The sequence below is a fragment of the Pseudophryne corroboree genome, chromosome 3 (genome assembly GCF_028390025.1).
Source record: "Pseudophryne corroboree isolate aPseCor3 chromosome 3, aPseCor3.hap2, whole genome shotgun sequence".
NCBI lineage: Eukaryota > Metazoa > Chordata > Amphibia > Anura > Myobatrachidae > Pseudophryne > Pseudophryne corroboree.
This window is the reverse complement of record NC_086446.1, coordinates 750,224,593-750,249,471: the sequence shown is the minus strand read 5'-3', so window position 1 is coordinate 750,249,471 and position 24,879 is coordinate 750,224,593. Positions and strand designations below refer to the sequence as shown.

At 49.2% G+C, this 24,879-nt stretch overlaps 1 protein-coding gene across 1 annotated transcript in view; it reads left to right on the top strand.

The window, feature by feature from the left end:
- Positions 1–24,879, top strand: part of LOC135056774 (M-phase inducer phosphatase 3-like) — a 93,430-nt gene that overhangs the window by 13,872 nt on the left and 54,679 nt on the right. The gene's annotated exons all lie outside the window — the stretch shown is intronic.

Sequence of the window (24,879 nt, the reverse complement as noted above, 5' to 3'; positions counted from 1 at the left end):
TTGCGTCGTGATGTCACGGCGCAAACGCGTCATTCAACGAAACCCCGTCGGAGGAGGGAGAAGGGAGCCGCGCAGACGAGGAGGGAGAGGCGGCTGAAGAGCGGCGAGAACCGCTTCAAATGTAAGTCAGCCCCTCTCCCTTCCTCTCTTTCTCTCTCTCTCCCTCCTTCCACCACCTGCCGCAATGTGTAAAATGGGGACCTGTACCTGCCGCTATGTGTAAAATGGGGACCTGTGCCTGCCACAATGTGTAAAATGGGGACCTGTGCCTGCCACAATGTGTAAAATGGGGACCTGTGCCTGCCACAATGTGTAAAATGGGGACCTGTGCCTGCCACAATGTGTAAAATGGGGACCTGTGCCTGCCACAATGTGTAAAATGGGGACCTGTACCTGCCGCTATGTGTAAAATGGGGACCTGTGCCTGCCACAATGTGTAAAATGGGGACCTGTGCCTGCCACAATGTGTAAAATGGGGACCTGTGCCTGCCACAATGTGTAAAATGGGGACCTGTGCCTGCCACAATGTGTAAAATGGGGACCTGTGCCTGCCACAATGTGTAAAATGGGGACCTGTGCCTGCCACAATGTGTAAAATGGGGACCTGTACCTGCCGCTATGTGTAAAATGGGGACCTGTGCCTGCCACAATGTGTAAAATGGGGACCTGTGCCTGCCACAATGTGTAAAATGGGGACCTGTGCCTGCCACAATGTGTAAAATGGGGACCTGTGCCTGCCACAATGTGTAAAATGGGGACCTGTGCCTGCCACAATGTGTAAAATGGGGACCTGTGCCTGCCACAATGTGTAAAATGGGGACCTGTGCACTATAAAAGGGGGCACATGGCTGGGCACTATAAAAGGGGGCACATGGCTGGGCACTTTAAAAGGGGGCAGATGGCTGGGCACATATAAGGCAGGTGGAGCGGTAAATTTTGGATAGACCTACAGATACAACCGGCCCTTTGATGGGGACCAAACTGCTGATGCGGCCCCCGATGAATTTGAGTTTGACACCCCTGCTATAGATGGTCTATAGCACAGGTTCTCAAACTCGGTCCTCAGGACCCCACACGGTCCATGTTTTGCAGGTCACCTGTAGATTTTTAAAATGTGACAGTTGGTGATACACAGAGCAGCTGCTGGGTGACATGGAAAACGTGAACCGTGTGGGGTCCTGAGGACCGAGTTTGAGAACCACTGGTCTATAGTATAGGCTGTATCAAACACTGAAATAATATACATAAGTGGTCAGGAAAATGTTAAACATACCATAATAAATAAATGCACAAACATAATAGAGCAAATACTGCACTTTCTAAGCACACATTCTCCCTCCTCAAGGTAAGGCTCCTGTCTCTTCTTCCTGGCAGCTACTCCCTTGTCCAGTGCACTGATTGAGTACTCAGCAAACTATCAGCACACGCAGCAATCATAATTTGAACCACTTGCCAAGAGTAGGGGGTTTCCGGGCAACCGGAAACCCCCCCTGCGTTTGCCTATGACAGTCTTGGTAACATTAGCCAGCAGTGTGGGCTCTGCAGTCTCAATAGGAGGTTCATTAATGTATTTATTTGTCACATGCATTTTTCTCTTGAAGCAAGGCTGGGGACACTGGGCCATGGGATTGCAGGCTGGGGCTTCAGTTGGCACTTAAACTATACTGTAGCTTTATAAAAGGAAGCTCCCCCCTCCAAACCCCGTGATTCCGGTGCCTAAGGAGTAGGGAATATTTTTGGGGGGCAGCCCTTTGTTTCTGTTTAGGTTTTTTTTACATTTATTAGTTTATTAGTCTTGGTTTTTAGTTAGGTTTGTGCAGATGGGTCTCGCTTGCCACTAGGGGTGCGGCGGTTTGTGTGACCAAGTGGGAGCTGTCTCCCAAGGTGGGTGGCTGGTGGCTCGCTTAGCTAAGCATGCTGCCCATCTGGTGCAGGGTTTGACGTCCTTTGACGAACCTTCAGATAAGAATCTTGAAGTCTATATTTATGGGTTCCGAGGTGATTATTCGACCCTTACTTGCCTCAGCATGGGTGGCCCGAGCCATGGAAACTTGGGCCAGCAAATTTATTGTGGGCCTCCAGAGTGATTTGTCCCAGGATTCCTTGTTAGCGGAGTACGGGGGTAATTCAGAGTTGATAGCAGCAGCAAATGTGTTAGCAGTTGAGCAAAACCATGTGCACTGCAGGGGTGGGCAGATGTAACATGTGCAGAGAGAGTTAGATTTGGGTGGGGTGTGTTCAAACTGAAATCTAAATTGCAGTGTAAAAATAAAGCAGCCAGTATTTACCCTGCACAGAAACAAAATAACCCACCCAAATCTAACGCTCTCTGCAAATGTTATATCTGCCCTACCTGCAGTGCACATGGTGGGTTATTCCGAGATGATCGCTCGCTAGCTAGTTTTAGCAGCCGTGCAAACGCTATGCCGCCGCCAACTGGGGTGTGTATTTTAGCTTAGCAGAAGTGCGAACGCATGTGCAGCCGAACTCTACAAAAACAGTTTGTGCAGTTTCAGAGTAGCTCTGAACCAACTCAGTGCTTGCGATCACTTCAGCCTATTCGTGTCCAGATTTGATGGTATACACCCGCCCAGCGAACGCCCAGCCACACCTGCGTTTTTTTAGACACGCCTGCGTTTTTCCAACCACTCCCTGAAAACGGTCAGTTGACACCCAGTAACGCCCCCTTCCTGTCAATATTCTTGCGGCCGCCGGTGCGAAGGAAAACTTTGCTAGAACCTGAGCACAACCACAAAGAGCTTTGTACCCGTACGTCGTGCGTGCGCATTGAGGGACATACGTATGCGCAGAAATGCAGTTTTTTCACCTGATCACTGTGCTGCGAAAATCGGCAGCGGGCTATCAACTCGGAATGAGCCATCTTGGTTTTGCCCAACTGCTAACAAATTTGCTGCTGTGATCAACTCTGAATTACCCCCTAAATCTGTGGCACTGCTGAATATGCTTGTGAGGTTGTGCAGAACGGAGCTCAGATGGCATCAAGGGTTTACACTACAGCTGTTACCGCTTGGTCTATACTATAGCTGTTAACGCTCGGTGGGCCCTTTGACTCCGTGCTTGAAACACAGATTATGATTCCAAGTGATCTTTAGAAGCGCTGCCTTTTGGGGGGAGCATTCTTTTTGGGCCTGAGACAGATATGATTATTGCCCAAGCCACCGGTAGGAAGATATTTTCTTCTTCCTGTGGCTGCCCCCCAAGCAGCGGGGCTGTGGTTTCAGGTGTATCTTTCTTCGTTTCGGGGCGGGACGCCCTCTAGAGGACATGCCACCAGAGGTAGGTTTTTCCACAGTGGGGGCTCTGTGCCAAAGATCCATTTTTCCATGGCCAATAGAAGCTCAGGAGCTAAAGCTCCTAAAAAGTAGAGTGCCTAACGGTGTTGTTCCTCACCCAATGCGGATGAGGGTAGGCAGCCGTCTGCTTCAGTTTAGGGGCAAGTGCGTGGAGTTATCTTCAGATGCCTGGGTGCTGGACATCATTTCCAGGGGTTACATTATCGGCCTCAGGGGTTCCCACCACAATGTTTTTCGACACCTCTCTTTTCCGGGATGAGGAGAAAGGGTGGCATAAAGCCAGGATAGAAAAGGGTTCTTCACAGTAAGAGCAGTAAGGATTTGGAATTCTCTGCCAGAGAAGGTAGTAATGGTGGACTCAATCAATAAGTTTAAAAATGGATTAGATAAATTCCTAGCTGAAAACAATATCCAAGGACACAGCATTTAAATTATATAAAATTTTATAAAACAGGTTGAACTCGATGGACATTTGTCTTTTTCAACCTCATCAGCTATGTAACTATGTAACTATATAACCATGTTTTCAGGTTATTGCTCTGTTCTGGTGTTAGAAAGGAAACTGGCGTTTTACTCCAACCTATTCCTTTTTTTGAACACTAACGACTCCTTCCGGACTATTCTGAATCTATGCGCCTAATTAGACACCAGGCTTTAGGTAGATAATTTTCACACGGAATCTCTTCAATCGATGATCCACAGCATGGAGGCCAACTCATTATTGGCTTAACTGGATGTCAGTGATGCGTATCTTCACATTCCTATTTAACCAGGTCATCACTCTCTCCTGTTTTGCAGTCGAATCGGCTCACTATGTGTTCTAGGTTCTGCCTTTCAGTATAGCCATGACTCTACACATCTTCACCATGATCATGTCAGTGAGGACGAGCTTGCTGTACAAGAAAAGTATTACAATCTTACCTTATTTAGATTATCTACTCATGCAGGCCAACTCAGCTTCACAGTTCCGAAAGCACCTAGATCGCAACAGTTCTAGTTTTCAGGATCACGTCTGGATCCTGAATTTCAAGAAGTCTTACCTAATGCCTTGTCAGCGTTTTTAATTTTTGGGGGTTGTCTTCGACACCTCTGTCCAGTGAGCTTTCTTACCGGAGTCCAAAGCACAGACACTGTAGAACTTGGTCATGACGGTACTGTCAGTGTCTCGTCAGTCGATCTTGTTGTGTATGAAGTTTTCAGGCACGATGGTCTCCACCTTCGAGACCATTCAGTATGCCAGGTTCCACTCACGGGAATTCCAGAGGGGAATTCTCCAAAATTGGACAGCATGCTCAAAATCACTCACTGGCCATTTATCTCTTCCAGAGATGATCCTTGGTCACTCCAGATTGGGTCATTGTGACCAAGGGCATGAGTTTCCAAGGATGGTGGCATAACGTACATCGTTGGCTCCAATGTGCTTGACCTCCGGGCCTTCTTTTGCCGGCCAGTTCGTATTCAGTTGGACAACGCCACTGCAGTGTTATATGTGAACCATCAGGGAGGCATAAAAAGTGCAACAGCGTTGGCGGAGGCAGCAAATATTCTTTACTGGCCAGAGACCTTTGTTCAGACACTCTCAGGAGTGTCCTTAACAGGAGTAGTAAATTAAAAAGCAGACTTTTTAAGCAGAACCACGTTTATCCAGGGGGAGTGGTCTCTCAATCCAGAGGTCTCCCAACATTTAGTTCAGAAGTGGGGCCTTCTGCAAGTGGATCTCATGGTCTCTCAACACAACTTCTAGGTTCCACAGTTTTGTGAGAGATCTAGGGACCCGCTGGCTTTCGCAGTGGATGCCATGACTGTTCTGTGGAACTTTCATCTAGCGTTTCTGTTTCCACCAACCCCAGTGTTGCCTCGGGGACTCAAGTGCATCAACAATCAACAGGTGTCGGTCATTTTAGTGGCTCCAGACTTGCCTCGCAGGTCATGGTACACTGACATTCTCAAAATGTTGTTAGTTCCGGGTGGCGCCATCCACTTCAACCAGACCTTCTTCCATTTCAACCAGACCTGCTACAACAAGGTCCGTTTCTCCTCGTTTGGCTTTAACAGCCTGGCTTCTAAAACCGATCTTTTAAAAGCTAAAAAAAAAAAATTCTCTTTCGGTATTCCATACTATGCTGTGAGGCCGGAAACCAGTTTTGTCACGTAATTAACACTGGGTATTGAAACTCACCTTGTGGTGTGAACAGAGAAGGGTTCATACCTCCAAGTTTCGCCTCTCTCATTTCATGGCCTTCTTTCAGGGGGGTGTGGGGACTGGTTTAAAGCTTAGTTATTTGAAAGTACAGATTTCACCACTGTCAATTTATTTCCAGCAGCGTTTGGCCCCTTTTCCAGAGGTTTGAACCTTTTTGCAGGGCATGGTGTGGATTCAACCACCATTTCATACGCCAGTAGCACCATGAGATCTTAATCTGGTCCCATTAGCTCTCAAACAGGCCTCATTTCAGCCTTAGCATTCAGTGGATCTTCAGTTCGTTAATTTGAAAGTGCTTTTCCTTACGGCTATTGTCTCAGCCCGTTGTGTTTTTGACTTGCAAGCCGCCCTTTCTCATCTTCCATGATGACAGAGTAGTTCACTGTATGGTTCCTAGTTCACTGTACGGTTCCTATGTTCCACATGAAAGTTGTTTTGATTTTCCACTTAAACCAGTAAATTGACTTTCCGTTTTTTCTCCTTCAGCGACCTCCTGGACCTGAGATGATGTGGCTCTGCTAGACGTAATTTTACTTGGACAAGGCTTCTGTTTGCCGCTAAGAATCTCTGCATGTTCTTTACAATGCACATAAATGTGGTTGGCTGGCTACCAAGCAGACCATTGCACACTATGGCCCTCATTCTGAGTTGTTAGCTCGCAAGCTTCTTTTAGCAGCTTTGCACACGCTAAGCCGCAGCCTACTGGGAGTGAATCTTAAGGCCAGTACTCACTGGCCGATGGCAGAGAGATGTGTGCTGAGCGAACCGCTCAGCACACATCTCTCCCGGCGCTCAGCACAGCGCGATCTGTGCTGAGCGGGCGGGGGGAGACGGGGGGGCCGCTCACTTCACCCAGGGGGTGAAGTGAGCGACCCGCTAGATTGGCCTGCATGCAGGCCAATCTAGCAGCAGCGATAGCGATGCGCGGGGCTGCGCATCGCTATCGCTAAGGGGGCTACACACGGAGCGATCGTGCTTAAAATCTAAGTAATCTAGTCAGATTGCTTAGATTTTAAGCAGCGATCGCTCCGTGAGTACCCCCCTTTAGCTTAGCAGAATTGCGATCGAAAGATTCTCAAAATTGCGAATTGAAATTTCTTAGCAGTTTCTGAGTAGCTCGACACTTACTCTGCCACTGCGATCAGTTCAGTCAGTTTCGTTCCTGGTTTGACGTCACACACACGCCCAGCGTTCGCCCAGACACTCCCCCGTTTCCCCAGCCACTCCCGCGTTTTTCCCAGAAATGGCAGCGTTTTTTCAAACACTCCCAGAACACGGTCAGTTTCCGCCCAGAAACACCCACTTCCTGTCAATCACACTACGATCACCAGAACGAAGAAAAAACCTTGTAATGCCGTGAGTAAAAAAACCAAACTTCTTAGCAAATTTACTTGGCGCAGCCGCAGTGCAAACATTGCGCATGCGCAGTTAGCGGAAAATCGCACTGATGCGAAGGAAAATAACGAGCGAACAACTCGGAATGAGGGCCTATATCCGCTCAGTCATCACTCAATCCTATTCTAATGCAGGGCAACCGGCACCAGACTGGGTGTCTGCGCATTCCACTAGGGTGGAGGCGACTTCCTGGGCAGCGTGACGTGGGGCTTCGGCGGAACAAGTCTGTAGTACAACTACCAGGTTGCCTGTCTACATGTTTGCTCATTTTCATGTGTTGCCTCTGGCAACACCCACTTTGGGCGTACAGTTCACCGGTCGGGCAGCGTGAGCGTCCTCTTCCCTGGGGGTGGCTGTTGAACATACCAGTGTCTAGTGACCCCAGCACTTGCTGCAAGAGAAAATAGGATTTTTGGTCACTGGCCGTTGACTCCTTTTTTTCTTAAGCAGGCCGGGGGACACTGCGCACCCTTCTTAATGCATACCTCACACCATCTGGAGGTTTGCAGTCGGGACCCCTCAGCGCGGCGAAGCCGCGTCCCGATGACAAGGGGGTGTGGGCTGATGAAAAGGGGCATGGCTTCACGTGAATGACTGAATCGCGGGCCACGCCTCCCATTTTATCAAAGCGGGGTCACGTCCAGGGCACAGTTCAGCTCTGCTCTGACCTAAGCAGAGCAGCGAGTGATAGGGAGCCTCCAAACTGCCCCCCCCCCACACTGGGGCCCACGGGAGGGACAGCGGGACAGACCCAAAAAAAACGGGTCTGTCCCACGAAAAGCGGAACAGTTGTGAGGCATGCTTCATGCTCAGTCATGCAAGGTTTTGGTTCTTGACTGCCTTTTTCCTACTGCTTTGTTTTATTGTTCTAACAGGTTCACTGAGTTACTGCTACTCCTTTCCAGACTCTTTTAAAGAAGTGCTGGAATGATGGGGTTGCAGGGCTGGGGGAGCTTCCTTTATTAAAGCTGCAGTATTGGTTAAGTGCCAACTCCAGCCCCAACCTTCCATCCCATGGTCTAGTGTCCCCCAGCCTGCTCAAGAGAAGAGGATTCCACGGTAAGTGACCAAAAATCCTATTTCCTATTAATCCTGGTGGAATCAATCTTTTTGTTTTTATTAAAAAATCAGCCTCTTCTGTTCTCACGTCTTGTATTCTTGCTTCAGGTGTTGTCCAAATAGTGCATACAATGGCTCAGAATAACACAATTTCTGTGTACCTCAAATGGATCAGGGCGATTGCACCCCATAACACACGGAGCCCTTAGAGAATGTGTGTGTGTTATGGGGGGCGACTGCCCTGATTGACCCCTGGATCTGCCATTGATGTGTTGTTGCATCACCTGTACTTCTGTGCTCTTAGCTCTGCACCGTAGCATGGACAGTGTGAATACACACACGATACGGTGTACGTTCAATCAGCATCAGCCCAGAAATCTCAAACATTACATTCTGCAAAATATTTAAAACAGCTAATAGAGGTTGAGCCAGGGCAGAATTAATAAGATTTTACTTACCGGTAAATCTATTTCTCGTAGTCCGTAGAGGATGCTGGGGACTCCGTAAGGACCATGGGGAATAGACGGGCTCCACAGGAGATAGGGCACTTTAAGAAAGCTTTGGATTCTGGGTGTGCACTGGCTCCTCCCTCTATGTCCCTCCTCCAGACCTCAGTTAGAGAAACTGTGCCCAGAGAAGATGGACAGTACGAGGAAAGGATTTTTGTAAATCTAAGGGCAACATTCATACCAGCCACACCAATCACACCGTATAACTTGTGATAAACTACCCAGTTAACAGTATGAACAATAACATAGCCTCGGTTCAAACCCGATCAACTATAACATAACCCTTATGTAAGCAATAACTATATACAAGTCTTGCAGAAGAAGTCCGCACTTGGGACGGGCGCCCAGCATCCTCTACGGACTACGAGAAATAGATTTACCGGTAAGTAAAATCTTATTTTCTCTAACGTCCTAGAGGATGCTGGGGACTCCGTAAGGACCATGGGGATTATACCAAAGCTCCCAAACGGGCGGGAGAGTGCGGATGACTCTGCAGCACCGATTGAGCAAACAGGAGGTCCTCCTCAGCCAGGGTATCAAACTTATAGAACTTTGCAAAGGTGTTTGACCCCGACCAAGTAGCAGCTCGGCACAGTTGTAGTGCCGAGACCCATCGGGCAGCCGCCCAAGAAGAGCCCACCTTCCTAGTGGAATGGGCCTTAACCGATTTAGGCAATGGCAATCCTGCCGAAGAATGCGCCTGCTGAATCGTGTTACAGATCCAGCGAGCAATAGTCTGCTTTGAAGCAGGAGCGCCAACCTTGTTGGCCGCATACAGAACAAACAGAGCTTCGGTCTTCCTGATCCTAGCCGTTCTGGTCACATAAATCTTCAAAGCCCTGACCACATCCAGGAACTCGGAATCCTCCAAGTGCCGTGTAGCCACAGGCACGACAATAGGTTGGTTCATATGAAAAGATGAGACCACCTTGGGCAGAAATTGAGGACGAGTCCTCAACTCTGCCCTATCCACGTGAAAAATCAGGTATGGGCTTTTATATGATAAAGCCGCCAATTCCGAAACCCGCCTTGCAGAAGCTAAGGCCAACAACATGACCACTTTCCAAGTGAGGTATTTCAACTCTACTGTTTTGAGTGGTTCTCAAACCAAGGTGACTTGAGGAAACTTAATACCACGTTATCACTGACCTGGTTTGGAAGTGTTGTGGACTCGGGGTTTCTTCCGGTGACCGGGAAGAGGAACCGCTACTGGGTCGCAGTAGAGATGGCCGGATGTAGGTCTTCCTCATACAGGATCAGGACGATAGGCAGGAGGCACGGGTCTTGAAGGTCTCCTGAAAGACAAGACTTGTAAAGGTGCTGATGAATTGGTGGAGAGTACCAAAAGCTTACTGTGAGCTATGTTGGGGTGCTGGAGGCACTGAGGTGCTGGAGGCACCGAAATGCTAGAGTTACTGAGGTGTTTGAAGGCGCTGAGGCGCTTAGAGACGTTGAGATGCTTGGAGGCACAGTGGTGCTGGAGGCACAGAGGTGCTGGAGGCACAGAGGTGCCGAGTGCTGAGGCACGGAGGTGCTGAGTGCTGAGGCACGGAGGTGCTGAGGCACGGAGGTGCTGAGTGCTGAGGCATGGAGGTGCGGAGGCATGGAGGTGCTGAGGCATGGAGGTGCTGAGGCACGGAGGTGCTGAGGCACGGAGATGCTGAGGCACGGAGGTGCTGAGTGTTGAGGCACGGAGGTACTGAGTGCTGAGGCACGGAGGTGCTGAGTGCTGAGGCACGGAGGTGCTGAGGCACGGAGGTGCTGAGGCACGGAGATGCTGAGGCACGGAGGTGCTGAGTGCTGAGGCACGGACGTGCTGAGGCACGGAGACACTGGAGGCACGGAGGTGCTGAATGCTGGTGCACGGAGGTGCTGGGAAGCACGGAGATGCTGAGGCACGGAGGTGCTGGGAAGCACGGAGATGCTGAGGCACGGAGGTGCTGGGAAGCACGGAGATGCTGAGGCACGGAGGTGCTGGGAAGCACGGAGAAACGGGAGCTCTGGAGATCACCACCACAGTCGCAGCAACGATGATACTCAGGCGCCGGAGCATTGCCCGGCGTCTGAATTTGAACTTCCCGCCAGGGCCTGATTGGTGGAGGTACCGATGACGTCACCCGCACCTCCCGTGGACGTCGAGCGCACACGCTGGCCGGACGGAGCGCTGGACGCCGGGAACCGCCAGCGAGGACGGCCGCATGGAGACCCAGCGCGCCCGGAGGGGTAAGTATGGAGGCCGCGGCGGCCCTGTGACAGTACCCCCTCCTCTAGGAGTGGCCCCTGGACACTTTCCTGGTTTCGTAGGGTGTCTAGAATGGAAAATCCGGATTAGTCGAGGAGCCGAGACCTCAGAAGCCTTTATCCAACTTCTCTCCTCAGGACCATATCCTTTCCATTCCACCAGATATTGCAGATTCTTGTGAAGGTAACGAGAGTCTAGAATAGTTTTGATCTCGAAGTCTGTTCCTGTTTCAGTCTGCACAGAGGTGGGGCTAGAGGTCTTTGAATGAAAACGATTAAGGACGAGAGGACGAAGAAGAGAAACATGGAAGGCATTTGGTATACGTAGGTGAGAAGGTAAACCCAGCTTACAGACCACAGGATTTAGGACTTGTAGCACAGGGTAAGGACCGATGAATCTTGGAGCAAACTTCATGGTGGGCACCTTCAACCGGAGATTACGTGTGGACAGCCATACCCTGTCACCAACCTTGTATTGAGGAGCGGCTCGCCGTTTCTTATCTGCGAAGAACTTGTACCGGACTGAAACCTTCTTAAGATTAGCATGAATCTTACTCCAAATTTGTCCGAAGTGTTGTAGAGTTGTAGTTGATGAAGAATGGAGATTCACCAGTGGAAGAATGAAACGAATGGTTATGGGCAAACTCCGCCCAAGGTAACAACTCCACCCAGTTGTCCTGTGAAGGGGAGAGATAAAGACGATGGAAAGTCTCTAGATCTTGATTGACTCGTTCCGTTTGTCCATTCGTTTGGGGATGATAAGCGGAGGAAAACTTAAGTTTAATCTGTAAAGTTGAGCAGAGGGCTTTCCAAAACCTTGCGGTGAACTGTACCCCACGATCAGAGACTATTTCCTGTGGCAACCCATGCAACCGAAAATGTTCTTGGATGAATAGTAGAGCTAGTTTCGGAGCTGTCGGTAGACCAGTCAATGGAACGAAGTGTGCCATCTTCGAAAAACGGTCGACGATCACCCAGACGGTGTTGCAACCCTTGGAACAGGGCAAGTCAGTGATGAAGTCCATGGAAATGTGAGTCCAGGGTCTCATAGGAATAGGCAAAGGACGAAGCAACCCAGCAGGAGGCAGGCGAGGAGATTTATGTTGTGTACACTGTGGACAAGAATTAACGTAATCCTGTACATCCTTCCTCATGGTGTTCCACCAGTAAGACCTTTGCAGAAACTTGTACATCTTCTGGGCACCGGGATGACCGGAAAACTTGGAGTTATGGGCCCACTGTAATATTCTTGGCCGGAATCTAGCAGGTACGGACATTCTTCCAGGAGGAGGAGCTGGAGTAGTTAAAGCAGCGGAGACAGAAACTGGATTTAGAATTAAACTCCGCTCAAAAGATTCATCCTCGTCTGTGGAAACTTGTGAACGGGACAGCGCATCTGCTTTAGTATTGAGAGTCCCGGCCCGGTACTTGATAACAAAAGAAAATCGAGTAAAGAAAAGTGCCCATCTCGCTTGGCGAGGATTCAAACATTGTGCGGATTTGATGTACAACAAATTTTTGTGATCCGTGTAAATGGTAAACACATGTTTAGCCCCTTCTAAGAGGTATCTCCACTCTTCCAAGGCGGATTTAATTGCCAAAAGTTCCTGGTCTCCAATAGCGTAATTTCGTTCGGCCGGAGAGAATTTACGAGAATGGAAGCCACACGGATGTCATTTCTTATCAGAGGAGTACTGAGAGAGAACGGCCCCAACCCCGACTGAAGATGCGTCAACCTCTAGGAAGAAAGGTTCATCGAAATTTGGTTGTTGGAGAACAGGAGCAGACATGAAAGCTAACTTCAAGTGGGAAAAGGCCTCAATGGCTTCAGGAGGCCACAAACTCGGATTAGAGCCCTTTCTCGTCAAGGCAGTAATGGGCGCAACAATGGTGGAGAAACCTCTAACGAATTTCCTGTAGTAATTCGCAAAGCCCAGGAATCTTTGTATTGCTTTTAAAGAGAGAGGCTGAGTCCAGTCATGAATGGCAGAGAGCTTTTCCGGATCCATGCGAAGTTCCATCCCCGAGATGATATAACCGAGGAACGGAATTGATGTTACTTCAAAGGTACATTTGGAAAGCTTAGCATAGAGATGATTCTCTCGTAAATGGTGGAGCACTTCTTTGACTTGAGTCCTGTGTTCAACAAGATTTTTGGAAAAAATCAGTATGTCGTCCAAATATACCACAACACTCTGATATGACATGTCTCGGAAGATTTCGTTGATGAATCCCTGGAAAACAGCAGGAGCATTACTAAGACCGAACGGCATCACCAGGTATTCGTAATGCCCATCCCGGGTATTGAAGGCAGTCTTCCATTCATCCCCTTCTCGGATGCGTATAAGATTATAAGCTCCCCTCAAGTCGAGTTTGGAGAAAACGCGGGCGCCACGAACCCTATCAAATAACTCTGTGATTAGTGGCAAGGGGTATTTATTCTTGATAGTGATATCGTTTAAGCCGCGGTAGTCGATACATGGTCTCAACCCCCCGTCCTTCTTCTTCACGAAAAAGAAGCCCGCTCCAGCAGGGGAGGAAGAGGGGCGAATAAATCCCTTGAGCAGATTGGACTTAATATATTCCGACATAGCTTGAGTCTCGGGAAGAGACAGGGGATATGTGCGACCACGAGGTGGCGTCTTCCCTGGGACAAGGTCAATAGGGCAGTCCCAAGGCCTATGAGGTGGTAACAGATCAGCTGCTTGTTCCGAAAACACATCCTTGTACCCTTGATACGCCTCCGGAATATGCTCTTCATCCGTCTTAGAAGAGACACGGAGCGGACAAATGGGAGTGAGACAGTAAGCGTGACAAAAGGAACACCAAGACAGAATTTGAGAAGACTTCCAGTCAATGTGGGGATTATGAATTTTCAGCCAAGGCATTCCAAGGACCAGATCGTGATGCATTTCTGGAATCACCAAGAGTTCCAGACTTTCTTGATGTAGAGCCCCGACCTGCAGCTTAACTGGCTCTGTGCGCCACATTATGAGACCCTTGGAAATTCTAGTACCGTTGATAGCCGTCAACGAAATAGGCCGCTCGATAGGCCGTAACTTTAAATCCATGCTTTGGACACATGAGGAAGAAACGAAGTTCCCCGCAGCTCCGGAATCCAACAGAGCTTCACAAGACTTGGAGGCTGAATCGGTGACTAAAGTTACAGGAAGCAAACAGTCCAAAATTGGAGAAGATTTTGTCGTAACCCCCAGCTTGACTCCTCCGGAACAAGCTAGGCCTGCCCGTTTCCCGGACGGGATTTACAAAACTTGAGGAAATGATCTGCGGCTCCACAGTAAAGGCAAAGTTTACCCTCACGACGACGCTGTCGTTCTTCCGGAGACAGTCGGGATCGGTTAATTTGCATGGGCTCGTCCGAGCTAGGCATAGCCACCGGTCTAGGAGTAGGATTCCGGAACCTGGAACGATCTGAACGGCTACGTTCTCTTCCACGCTCCTGCATCTGAAGATCCACCTTGACGCAAAGGGAAATCAACTCTTCTAATGGATCCGGCAGATCCCTTGTGACCAACTCATCTTTCAGCCGGTCGGAGAGACCGTCCCAGAAGGCAGCTCTCAGAGCGTCATTATTCCAGCGCAATTCAGAGGCAATGGTCTGGAAATGAACCACGTACTGACCCACGGAACGGGAGCCCTGACGAACACGGAGCAAGTCGGAAGAAGCAGTGGTCATCCTGCCGGGCTCGTCGAAGATTCTTCGAAAGGACGTGATGAAGTTGGTGTAGTTGGAAACCACAGGATCAGATCGTTCCCACAACGGAGACACCCAATCCAACGCTGACCCTTCAAGCAGTGAAATGATATACGCTACCTTAGAGCGATCCGTAGGGAAGTTATGAGAGAGCAGCTCGAAGTGCACCTCGCACTGATTTAAAAAACCATGGCAATTCTTTGGGTTCCCATTATAGCAGGAAGGAGTAGGAAGCTGAAGACGTGACCTGGTACCGGCCGGAGGTTGGACATTACTGGAAACAGCAACTGGAGCAGTTACGGGAGCTGGAGCCGGAATTGCGGAGGCTAAGGATGCTTGGATTTGATCCAATCGGCCGGACAATTCCTGGAGATATTGCATCACCTGACCCTGTGTCGCCTCTTGAGACTGAACTCGGGAAGCCAAACTTTGGATGGCGCTTGACTCTGTGTTCCGATTCCCCGGGTCCATGTGGCCTGAGTATACTATCACTGACCTGGTTTGGAAGTGTTGTGGACTCTGGGTTTCTTCCGGTGACCGGGAAGAGGAACCGCTACTGGGTCGCAGTAGAGATGGCCGGATGTAGGTCTTCCTCATACAGGATTAGGACAGTAGGCAGGAGGCACGCACTGGCGTGCGCAGCACATTTTATTAGGGGGTGCACCGTCAGAGGGGTGTGTCTAGCACTGCCTTTTGGGCGTGTCTAGAACCATCTATTGATGGTCAACGCATATAAAATATCCACCTTTGTACCAATCCTAGGAAAGCAGATACATTGTCAGATGTTGTGGTGTGCACCAAACAAACACCCCTGATAGCACTCACTGCAATTACACTGCTCATCCTCAGCCTGGCTTGGCTCCCCCTCTCTTTCCCCTGCAAACTGCAGCAGCTTACTTACAAGTCAGTCACTGACACTGACAGTCGCAGACTAGTATTGCTGCTGCTGAAAAAACGAGTGACGTGTCAATGCTGCTGCCGACCGCCTGCCAGTATTGAATTTGTCTTCCTAAGAGGAACGCTGGCTGCATGCTGCTCCTCATCAGTGGCTGGCGTTGGCATAGCATAGAAGGAGAGAGGTGGGCATGTAGCGGGTGTGACGGGTGGGCATGCGAGCAGCCTGGCGTAATCACGTCACATCGTACTGTTTTTGTACATGGACATGGAGCTGGGAATTTGAAAGCCGGTGTCAATGGCACCCTTGATTGACCCAGGCGTCCGGTCAGTAATGCAGTCCTGACAGGGTGCACCGCAGAGGGGACAGTATTCAGCCTGCTCAGCGATCGCTGCATCAGGCATGTGAGATCGGGGTGCCAGACATTAGGGGGTGCCTGTGCGCACCAGGCACCCCCCCTGCGCACACCTATGGAGGCACGGGTGAATGCTTGAAGGTCTCCTGAAAGACAAGACTTGTAAAGGTGCTGATGAATTGGTGGAGAGTACCAAAAGCTTACTGTGAGCGATGTTGGGGTGCTGGAGGCACTGAGGTGCTGGAGGCACCGAAATGCTAGAGTTACTGAGGTGTTTGAAGGCACTGAGGCGCTTAGAGACGTTGAGATGCTTGGAGGCACAGTGGTGCTGGAGGCACAGAGGTGCCGAGTGCTGAGGCACGGAGGTGCTGAGTGCTGAGGCACGGAGGTGCTGAGGTACGGAGGTGCTGAGGCACGGAGATGCTGAGGCACGGAGGTGCTGAGTGCTGAGGCATGGAGGTGCTGAGTGCTGAGGCATGGAGGTGCTGAGGCATGGAGGTGCTGAGGCACGGAGGTGCTGAGTGCTGAGGCATGGAGGTGCTGAGTGCTGAGGCATGGAGGTGCTGAGGCACGGAGATGCTGAGGCACGGAGGTGCTGAGTGCCGAGGCATGGAGCTGCTGAGTGCTGAGGCATGGAGGTGCTGAGGCACGGAGGTGCTGAGGCATGGAGATGCTGAGGCACGGAGGTGCTGAGTGCTGAGGCACGAAGGTGCTGAGGCACGGAGACACTGGAGGCACGGAGGTGCTGAATGCTGGGGCACGGAGGTGCTGGGAAGCACGGAGATGCTGAGGCACGGAGGTGCTGGGAAGCACGGAGATGCTGAGGCACGGAGGTGCTGGGAAGCACGGAGATGCTGAGGCACGGAGGTGCTGGGAAGCACGGAGAAACGGGAGCTCTGGAGATCACCACCACAGTCGCAGCAACGATGATACTCAGGCGCCGGAGCATTGCCCAGCGTCTGAATTTGAACTTCCCGCCAGGGCCTGATTGGTGGAGGTACCGATGACGTCACCAGCACCTCCCGTGGACGTCGAGCGCACACGCTGGCCGGACGGAGCGCTGGACGCCGGGAACCGCCAGCGAGGACGGCCGCACGGAGACCCAGCGCGCCCGGAGGGGTAAGTATGGAGGCCGCCGCGGTGCTGTGACACACGTTAAGGTCCCAAGGCGCCATTGGAGGCTGAATATGCAGTACGCCCTTCACAAAAGTCTGTACTTCAGGAAGAGAAGCCAATTCTCTTTGAAAGAAAATGGATAAGGCCGAAATTTGAACCTTTATGGACCCTAATTTTAGGCCTAACTTCACTCCCGTTTGAAGGAAGTGAAGCAGACGGCCCAACTGGAACTCCTCCGTAGGAGCAGTTCTGGCCTCACACCAATAAACATATTTTCGCCATATACGGTGATAATGTTTCGACGTCACTTCCTTCCTAGCCTTGATCAGGGTAGGAATGACCTCCTCCAGAATCCCTTTTTCCGCTAGGATCCGGCGTTCAACCGCCATGCCGTCAAACGCAGCCGCGGTAAGTCTTGGAACAGACAGGGCCCCTGCTGCAGCAGGTCCTGCCTTAGAGGAAGAGGCCACGGATCTTCTGTGAGCAACTCTTGCAGATCCGGATACCAAGTCCTCCTTGGCCAATCTGGAACAATGAGGATTGTTCTGACCCTTCTTATTCTTATTATCCTCAACACCTTGGGTATGAGAGGTAGAGGAGGAAACACATAGACCGATCTGAACACCCAAGGTGTCACCAGAGCGTCTACCGCAACCGCCTGAGGGTCTCTTGACCTGGCGCAATACCTCTTTAGCTTTTTGTTGAGGCGGGACGCCATCATGTCTATCTGAGGCAGTCCCCACCGATCCGTGATCTGTGTGAAAACTTCTTGATGAAGTCCCCACTCTCCCGGATGCAGGTCGTGCCTGCTGAGAAAGTCCGCCTCCCAGTTGTCCACCCCCGGGATGAACACTGCTGATAGTGCGCTTACATGGCCTTCCGCCCAGCGTAGAAATCTGGTCGCCTCTGCCATGGCCACTCTGCTCCTTGTGCCGCCTTGGCGGTTTACATGAGCCACTGCCGTGACATTGTCTGACTGAATCAGAACCGGTTTGTTCCGAAGCCATTCCTCTGCTTGGCGTAGGGCGTTGTATATGGCCCTCAACTCCAGGACATTGATGTGGAGACCAGTCTCTAGGCTTGACCAGAGACCCTGGAAATTTATTCCTAGTGCGACAGCTCCCCAACCTCGGAGGCTCGCGTCCGTGGTCACCAGGACCCAGTCCTGAATGCCGAACCTGCGACCCTCCAGGAGGTGAGCACTGCGCAGCCACCACAGGAGAGACACCCTTGCCCTGGGAGACAGGGTGATCCATTTTTGCATGTGTAGATGGGACCCGGACCATTTGTCCAATAGGTCCCATTGAAAGGTCCTTGCATGGAACCTGCCGAAGGGGATGGCCTCGTATGAAGCCACCATGTTCCCCAGAACCCTCGTGCAATGATGCACTGAAACCTTTTTTGGCTTCAATAGGTTCCTGACCAGAGCTACGAGCTCCTGAGCCTTCACCACTGGAAGAAAAACTCTTTTTTGGTCTATGTCTAGAATCAGGCCCAAAAAGGGCAGACGCGTTGCAGGGACTAGCTGGGATTTCGGTAAATTGAGAATCCAGCCGTGCCTCTGCAACGTCTTCACGGACAGAGACACGCTGTCCAGCAACTTCTCGCCTTTATGAGGAGATCGTCCAAGTACGGGATAATTGTGACGCCCTGCCTGCGCAGGAGCACCATCATTTCCGCCATTACCTTGGTGAAAATTCTCGGGGCCGTGGAAAGACCAAACGGCAACGTCTGAAATTGGTAGTGACAGTCCTGTACTGCAAATCTCAGGAACGCCTGGTGAGGAGGGAAAATCGGAACATGAAGGTACGCATCCTTTATGTCCAGGGACACCATCCAATCCCCTCCCTCCAGGCTGGCGATGACCGCTCTGAGCGATTCCATTTTGAACTTGAACCTCTTCAAGTACAGGTTCAGGGATTTCAGATTTAAAATGGGTCTGACCGAACCGTCCGGTTTCGGTACCACAAACAGGGATGAATAATAACCCTCTCCTTGCTGGAGATGAGGAACTTTGACTATCACCTGTTGAATGTACAATTTGTGAATTGCAGCTAACACCAGCTCCCTCTCCGTCGGGGAAGCCGGCAGAGCCGATTTGAAAAACCGGCAAGGAGGCATGTCTTCGAATTCCAGTCTGTATCCCTAGGAAACAATCTCTATTGCCCAGGGATCCACCTGTGAGAGAACCCAAACGTGGCTGAACAGACGAAGACGTGCCCCCACTTGATCTGACCCCCCCCCCCCCCCCCCGGAAAGCCCCAGCGTCATGCGGTGGACTTTGCGGAAGTAGGGGAGGACTTCTGATCTTGGGAACTAGCCGAGTGCAGCTTTTTTCCCTTGCCTTTACCTCTGGCAACAAAGGACGATCCTCGTACCTTCTTGCTTTCATTGGAACGAAAGGACTGCATTTGATAATGCGGTACCTTCTTAGCATGCTGCGGGGGAACATAAAGTAAAAAATTCGATTTACCGGCCGTAGCAGTAGAGACAAGGTCCGAGAGGCCTTCTCCAAACAACTCCTCCCCCTTGTAAGGCAATGACTCCATATGCCGCTTTGAGTCGGCATCTCCCGTCCACTGTCGGGTCCACAAGAGTCGCCTAGCAGAAATAGACATAGCGTTTATTCTGGAGCTTAGTAAACAAATGTCTCTCTGAGCATCCCTCATATACAAGGCAGCATCTCTGATATGCTCAATGGTCTGACAATGCTAAATTCCTTTGTCGTATAAACAACCCTTTATGAAGCTAAGAACACTGTACGCTGTTTACTTAAGAAGTACCGTAATGGTACGCTAGTTGCGTAACGATCGCTCAGCCGTAGGCGAGACGCTCAAGCGTCACGTTCGCTCACGGCCCAGGGATCACAGGACACGTTATTGGCTATGACTAGAGTAATGATTCGCTATGGCGTAGCTTACGCTCGAGACCACGAGGAGGTCACCAGCGATGCAGACGCTCACAACACTATACCTTAATGTTTAAACCTTATACCAAAGAAATACAAAGAATACCTTAATGTGAGTACAGGGTGTAAGTGCAACCTTGTGTAACCTGACTAACTACAAAGCTGCTTGAGCGTCACCGACGCTCAAGTGAACACTTAACACTATAGAAAACACACAGATACTGGTTTAGGTTCCAAAGCCTATCAACTGTATTATATCTAATATACTTGTAAAAGGGGATAACAGTACAAATGATACACTACAATATAACAGAGACTTCCTAACCACAGAACTAAAATACAAAAAGACAATACTACTCTGACCTAAATGAAATACGATACAATACTATAATACTATGGGAGATATAAGAGACAAGAGGAGAGAGAGAGAGAGAGAGAGATAGAGAGAAATTGGCTCACAGAAAGACAATGATTACGGAGAGAAACTTACGCACAAGGGGAAACGATCGCATGCGCCTGGACATCCAGCACCCGATTTTCAGCAATGAGAACCGTTGAAGAGTGAGAGCTGGATGTGGTCGGCCTGCCTATTTATGCCCCACACACAATGCAATCTCCTGGTCCTACAATCCCATTGTCCATTGGCCGAAGGAATTCGGCCCTGCATCATAACAAAAGGTCATAGGGTGATTCATACAGGTGGGCTGTGACGATTTCCAACAGCTCAGGTGGGTGGGAAACTGGGTTTCCCGCCGCATACCTGAGTATGTGTAAATAATAGAAATGGACATAAACTTCTTATGTCCATAACTATTCGCACGAGCGATTAATACGCTCCAAACCAACACCGGAATATTGCTAATTAAATACTCTTCCGATGGGTACCAAACACTGCTGTATGATTCCTGTTAGACCCTTCGTACGATATAAAGAGGGATTCCTCAGCTCTGGGACATTGTATTTTAACCAAACTTTCAGAATCTATCAAAGGGACCATGATCTATAAACTACATTAATTGTGAACATTTGTAACGAATGAGTCGCACGCTACGACTACATAAACTCTACCGTAAATACGCATACCGCGCCTGCGAGTGCACGCTATTGCGGGTATGCGCCTCCACGGGAGAGCGTACGCACGCGCAGCGCGGACCAGTGTGCGGTGCAAATATGGCAACGTGCATTGAGACATTTTTCTGACTTTGACAGTCCACCCTTTGGCAGTCAATAATAACTGCCACAAAACATTTAAGGAGAAAAATGCAAGTCAGGGGTTAATTGATTTCCATGGTTGGGTAAGGGAGGAGAGAGGAGAAGGTGTGAAGAGGGTATGACCTAGTGAGATAGCAGAAGCATGTGTGTATGAATCCATGTTTGGGGGGTCATGTATCATCGTGTCGTACGTGTTGTAAATCAAGCTTCGAGGTATTGCGAAGTATACATTTGAATTCCTTCTTATCCTGTGGTACAGGTCTGTGGATGGGCTGTCAAACTTTACCGAGCTCTTTTCGGATTTTGAACAAAATGGGGAGCACATTTTAGTTGATGATACATGAATGGGGGAGGTATGTGGTTGCTGATATCTGTGCCTGTATTCCCTATCGTCTATGTGTGTCATTACCTGAGGGTTGTAGAGATGAAGATAAAGAACACTTATGGAAAATGCAATGATATTCTATGTCAGGGAAATGTACATCTGTCGTCGAAGTTGTGTTCGGTATCTGTTGAGAGTCGTCTTCTTTGCGCTGTATTGCTCCTTGGGCATGAGCAAATAGCTTTGTCTGAGCCATCAGATTTACAAAAAAATGTTGGGCTAGCGTGAGTTTAAAAGATACTAGGGAAACTGGGGATCCATGGCAAAGTTCATCAAGTGTCCATATTTAAAGTTGTCAAATCTTCTTCTTTGGTGCTTGTCTGTTGTCTGTATAGCGTCTCGTCAACTTCCTCGTCCAAGGGGGTCTTTGTATCTTGGAGAAAAGCAGAAAAACAGGTGAAAGAAACGGACCGTATAATCGCATTTTCATCACATCCTGGTTTCTATCATTGGGTCATAAATCAAATCCAGGTTAATTACGGTTTCCTCACTCCTCAAGCTCATCACTTTTGTACTTTGTTTGCACCTCATTAAAGCCTGCCCGCATCTAAATATCAATCCAATCGATATAACGACACCCAAGATACATAGTAGAAACTTTCCAACATCCATTATGACTCCTTGAGCCCAGTCTCCCAAACCGGAGAACCAATTTCGCGGGTTCAACCATGACACCCAACCAGTCAGCTCATTACCTACAGCAGCAAGGGTGAGATTGTGTTTTCGACGAAATTCCCACTTCAATTGGAGAATATCGTCCATCTTTTGGTCTATGACCTCTACCGGGTCCTCGGTGCTATTTGTGATATACGTGCAACACTTTATGCCGTACTGTGTTGCCAATGTAACACAATATCCGCCTGTTACTGCTGTAAGATAATTAAGAACCATCCTATGCTGAACTAGTTCTGTTTTGTAAGCTTGAAGTTCTCTTCCAGTGTATCTAAACGTGTCATCATACATTTCAGTGATATTATCTAACAAATTGGCGAGTGCGGAAATGTATCTATAATTCATCACTCCTCGAGCGGTACGAGTGAAATCTAACGCTACCAGAACCTGAATCCCGGTGGATTCATGGATAAGATCAGAGGCCGGATGCTCTGACCTTTCTGACAGTTGTCTTTTAACTCGGTGCTCGTAATGAGTGTGAGTATAAGGAGCTTGGGCACCACGGTGTATGTCCTTCATTTTGTCATGTGTTACAGTCATCACTTCAGGCAATACTTTTCCAATATAACACAATCCTTCAGAGTTTGGGGCAAGCCACTTGTACGCCTTTCTCCCGCATATGAAATATGCATCATCGGGGAGAACATAAGGGACGGAGAAGGACATGATCATGTTACAAACCTTCCAGGTGAAATCTCCTGACCCTAATTCTTCCATCTGCTTAATGCACGTATCGGTTTGTACGATATGTGCACAGTATCCTGGTGATACCTCTCCAACTCTAGTAATCCTATTTCCTAAGGTATATCGATACCGGAAAGATTTTCCTCTACTGGCTATGTGGCGTACGAGCTCTGTATCTGTAGGCATTCTATCTGCTCTGTGTGAAAAGGTCATGGTAAGGTTGCTCCATGACACTTCCCAATTTCCCGGTTTTCTGGGATTGGAGATGTTAAAACATATGAGGGACCTATCCACATGGTATTGGTGGAGCTTCAAACTAGGAGGGCTGGAGATGTTAAACCTCCGATCCACCGGTCTCCCACCACTTAGCTCAAGTACCTCCCCTAACGTTAAAGGAAATGGTACTAGCCCTGATTTACTGTGACCCTGAGGTACTTGAGAGCATACCCAACAATCTGTTTGGTTTAACACGTTACCCACTAGAGAGTGATAGTCACTCAATGGATGCCGGTCCATATGGATATTAAAACTAGATTGGCATTTCTTTATGCATCCATCTTCAACCAGATTATCACAGAGCCTACAGATACAATTTTCTTCAGCTAACAATCCATCACAATTTCTTCTATCGGATCGTTTTCTGATACTCGCCTTTGCTTGTTGGTTTGGTTGATCTTGGAAAACTACGCCTCCATCATCATAATCGGAACCCATTCCAGAACCTCTCTCGACCTCTATGGTACTCTCGCCGGAACAGACTGCTCTGGTCAACATCATGGTTAACATCAAAATCCGGATCACAGTCTCTTGGGGCAAGTCCATCTTTGAGGAAAAAATAGAGAAGAATGAGAAGGGGGAAAAAGAAATCTTAAGGGAGAGGGGCTGGGAAGTGGAGAAAAACAATAAAAGGGAGAAGGGAGTCGACAACTGCTTTCGGTCTTCAAGGCTCAGGTGCCGCCTCAGTCCTCCTGGAACAGACACTCCAGTGATACAACCTCTACCGTCTGTTCCTTATCACGGGACTTCTCTGGATCGGCAACCTTTTTGCAGTGGGATGAATGGACCCAAGTCTCTCTCTCAGCAACCTTCAATGCTGTGGTGCTAGTCAATAAGACCTGGTATGGTCCTTCCCATCTATCAATAAGACAACCTGAGCGTAGAAAATTTCGTATCATTACATAATCCCCAGGTTCAATGTCATGACAATTACTATCTGGTAAATCAGGAATCACCAACTTCAGATTATCATTTTGACTCCTCAACTGCTTACTCATGTTAATCAAGTACTTTACAGTTACTTCATTGTTACATTTCAAATCATCCTGAGGGTTAATCATGACATGCGGTTGTCGACCAAACAGAATTTCAAAAGGGGACAGGTTAAGAGGGGACCTGGGAGTGGTTCTGATGCTATACAAAACAATGGGTAAAGCTTCTGGCCACGTCAATCCTGTCTCTGCCATTACTTTACTCAATTTATTTTTAATAGTGCTGTTCACTCTTTCGACCTTCGCACTCGCCTGTGGACGGTACGGAGTGTGCAGCTTACTATCAATTCCCATCAACTTACACATTCCTTGAAAGACATCACCTGTAAAATGGGTACCCCTATCACTTTCAATGATTCTAGGGATACCATATCTACATACAAATTCCTGCACAATTTTCTTAGCTGTAAACATAGCGGTATTTGTAGCTGCTGGAAAAGCTTCGACCCAATTCGAGAAAACATCTATACAGACAAGTACATATTTCAAATTTCTACATGGGGGTAATTGAATGAAGTCAATTTGTATTACCTGGAAAGGGCCGCCGGCAGGTGGGATATGGGATGGTTCTGTAGGTATTGCTTTTCCAATATTCTTTCTCAGACAGGTAAGGCATGACATTGCTCTTTTACCCGCATGAGAGGAGAATCCTGGGGCGCACCAGTATGCTCTTACCAATTTGCACATCCCCTCCTTGCCTAGATGAGTCAGCCCGTGAGCTGCTTCAGCCAGACATGGAAGGTATGCCCTGGGGGCCACCGGTTTACCATGTCCATCCGTCCAGAGCCCTGAGGACTCCTGGCCATATCCCTTTGCCTTCCAGACTGCTCTTTCCTGTGTGGAACACAAATTCTGCATCTCACACAACTTCTGTGTGTTGATGGTATTAAATACCATCAGTTGTGTGGTGTCTGTCTGTATGGGGGTAGCAGCTGCAAGCTTTGCGGCTTC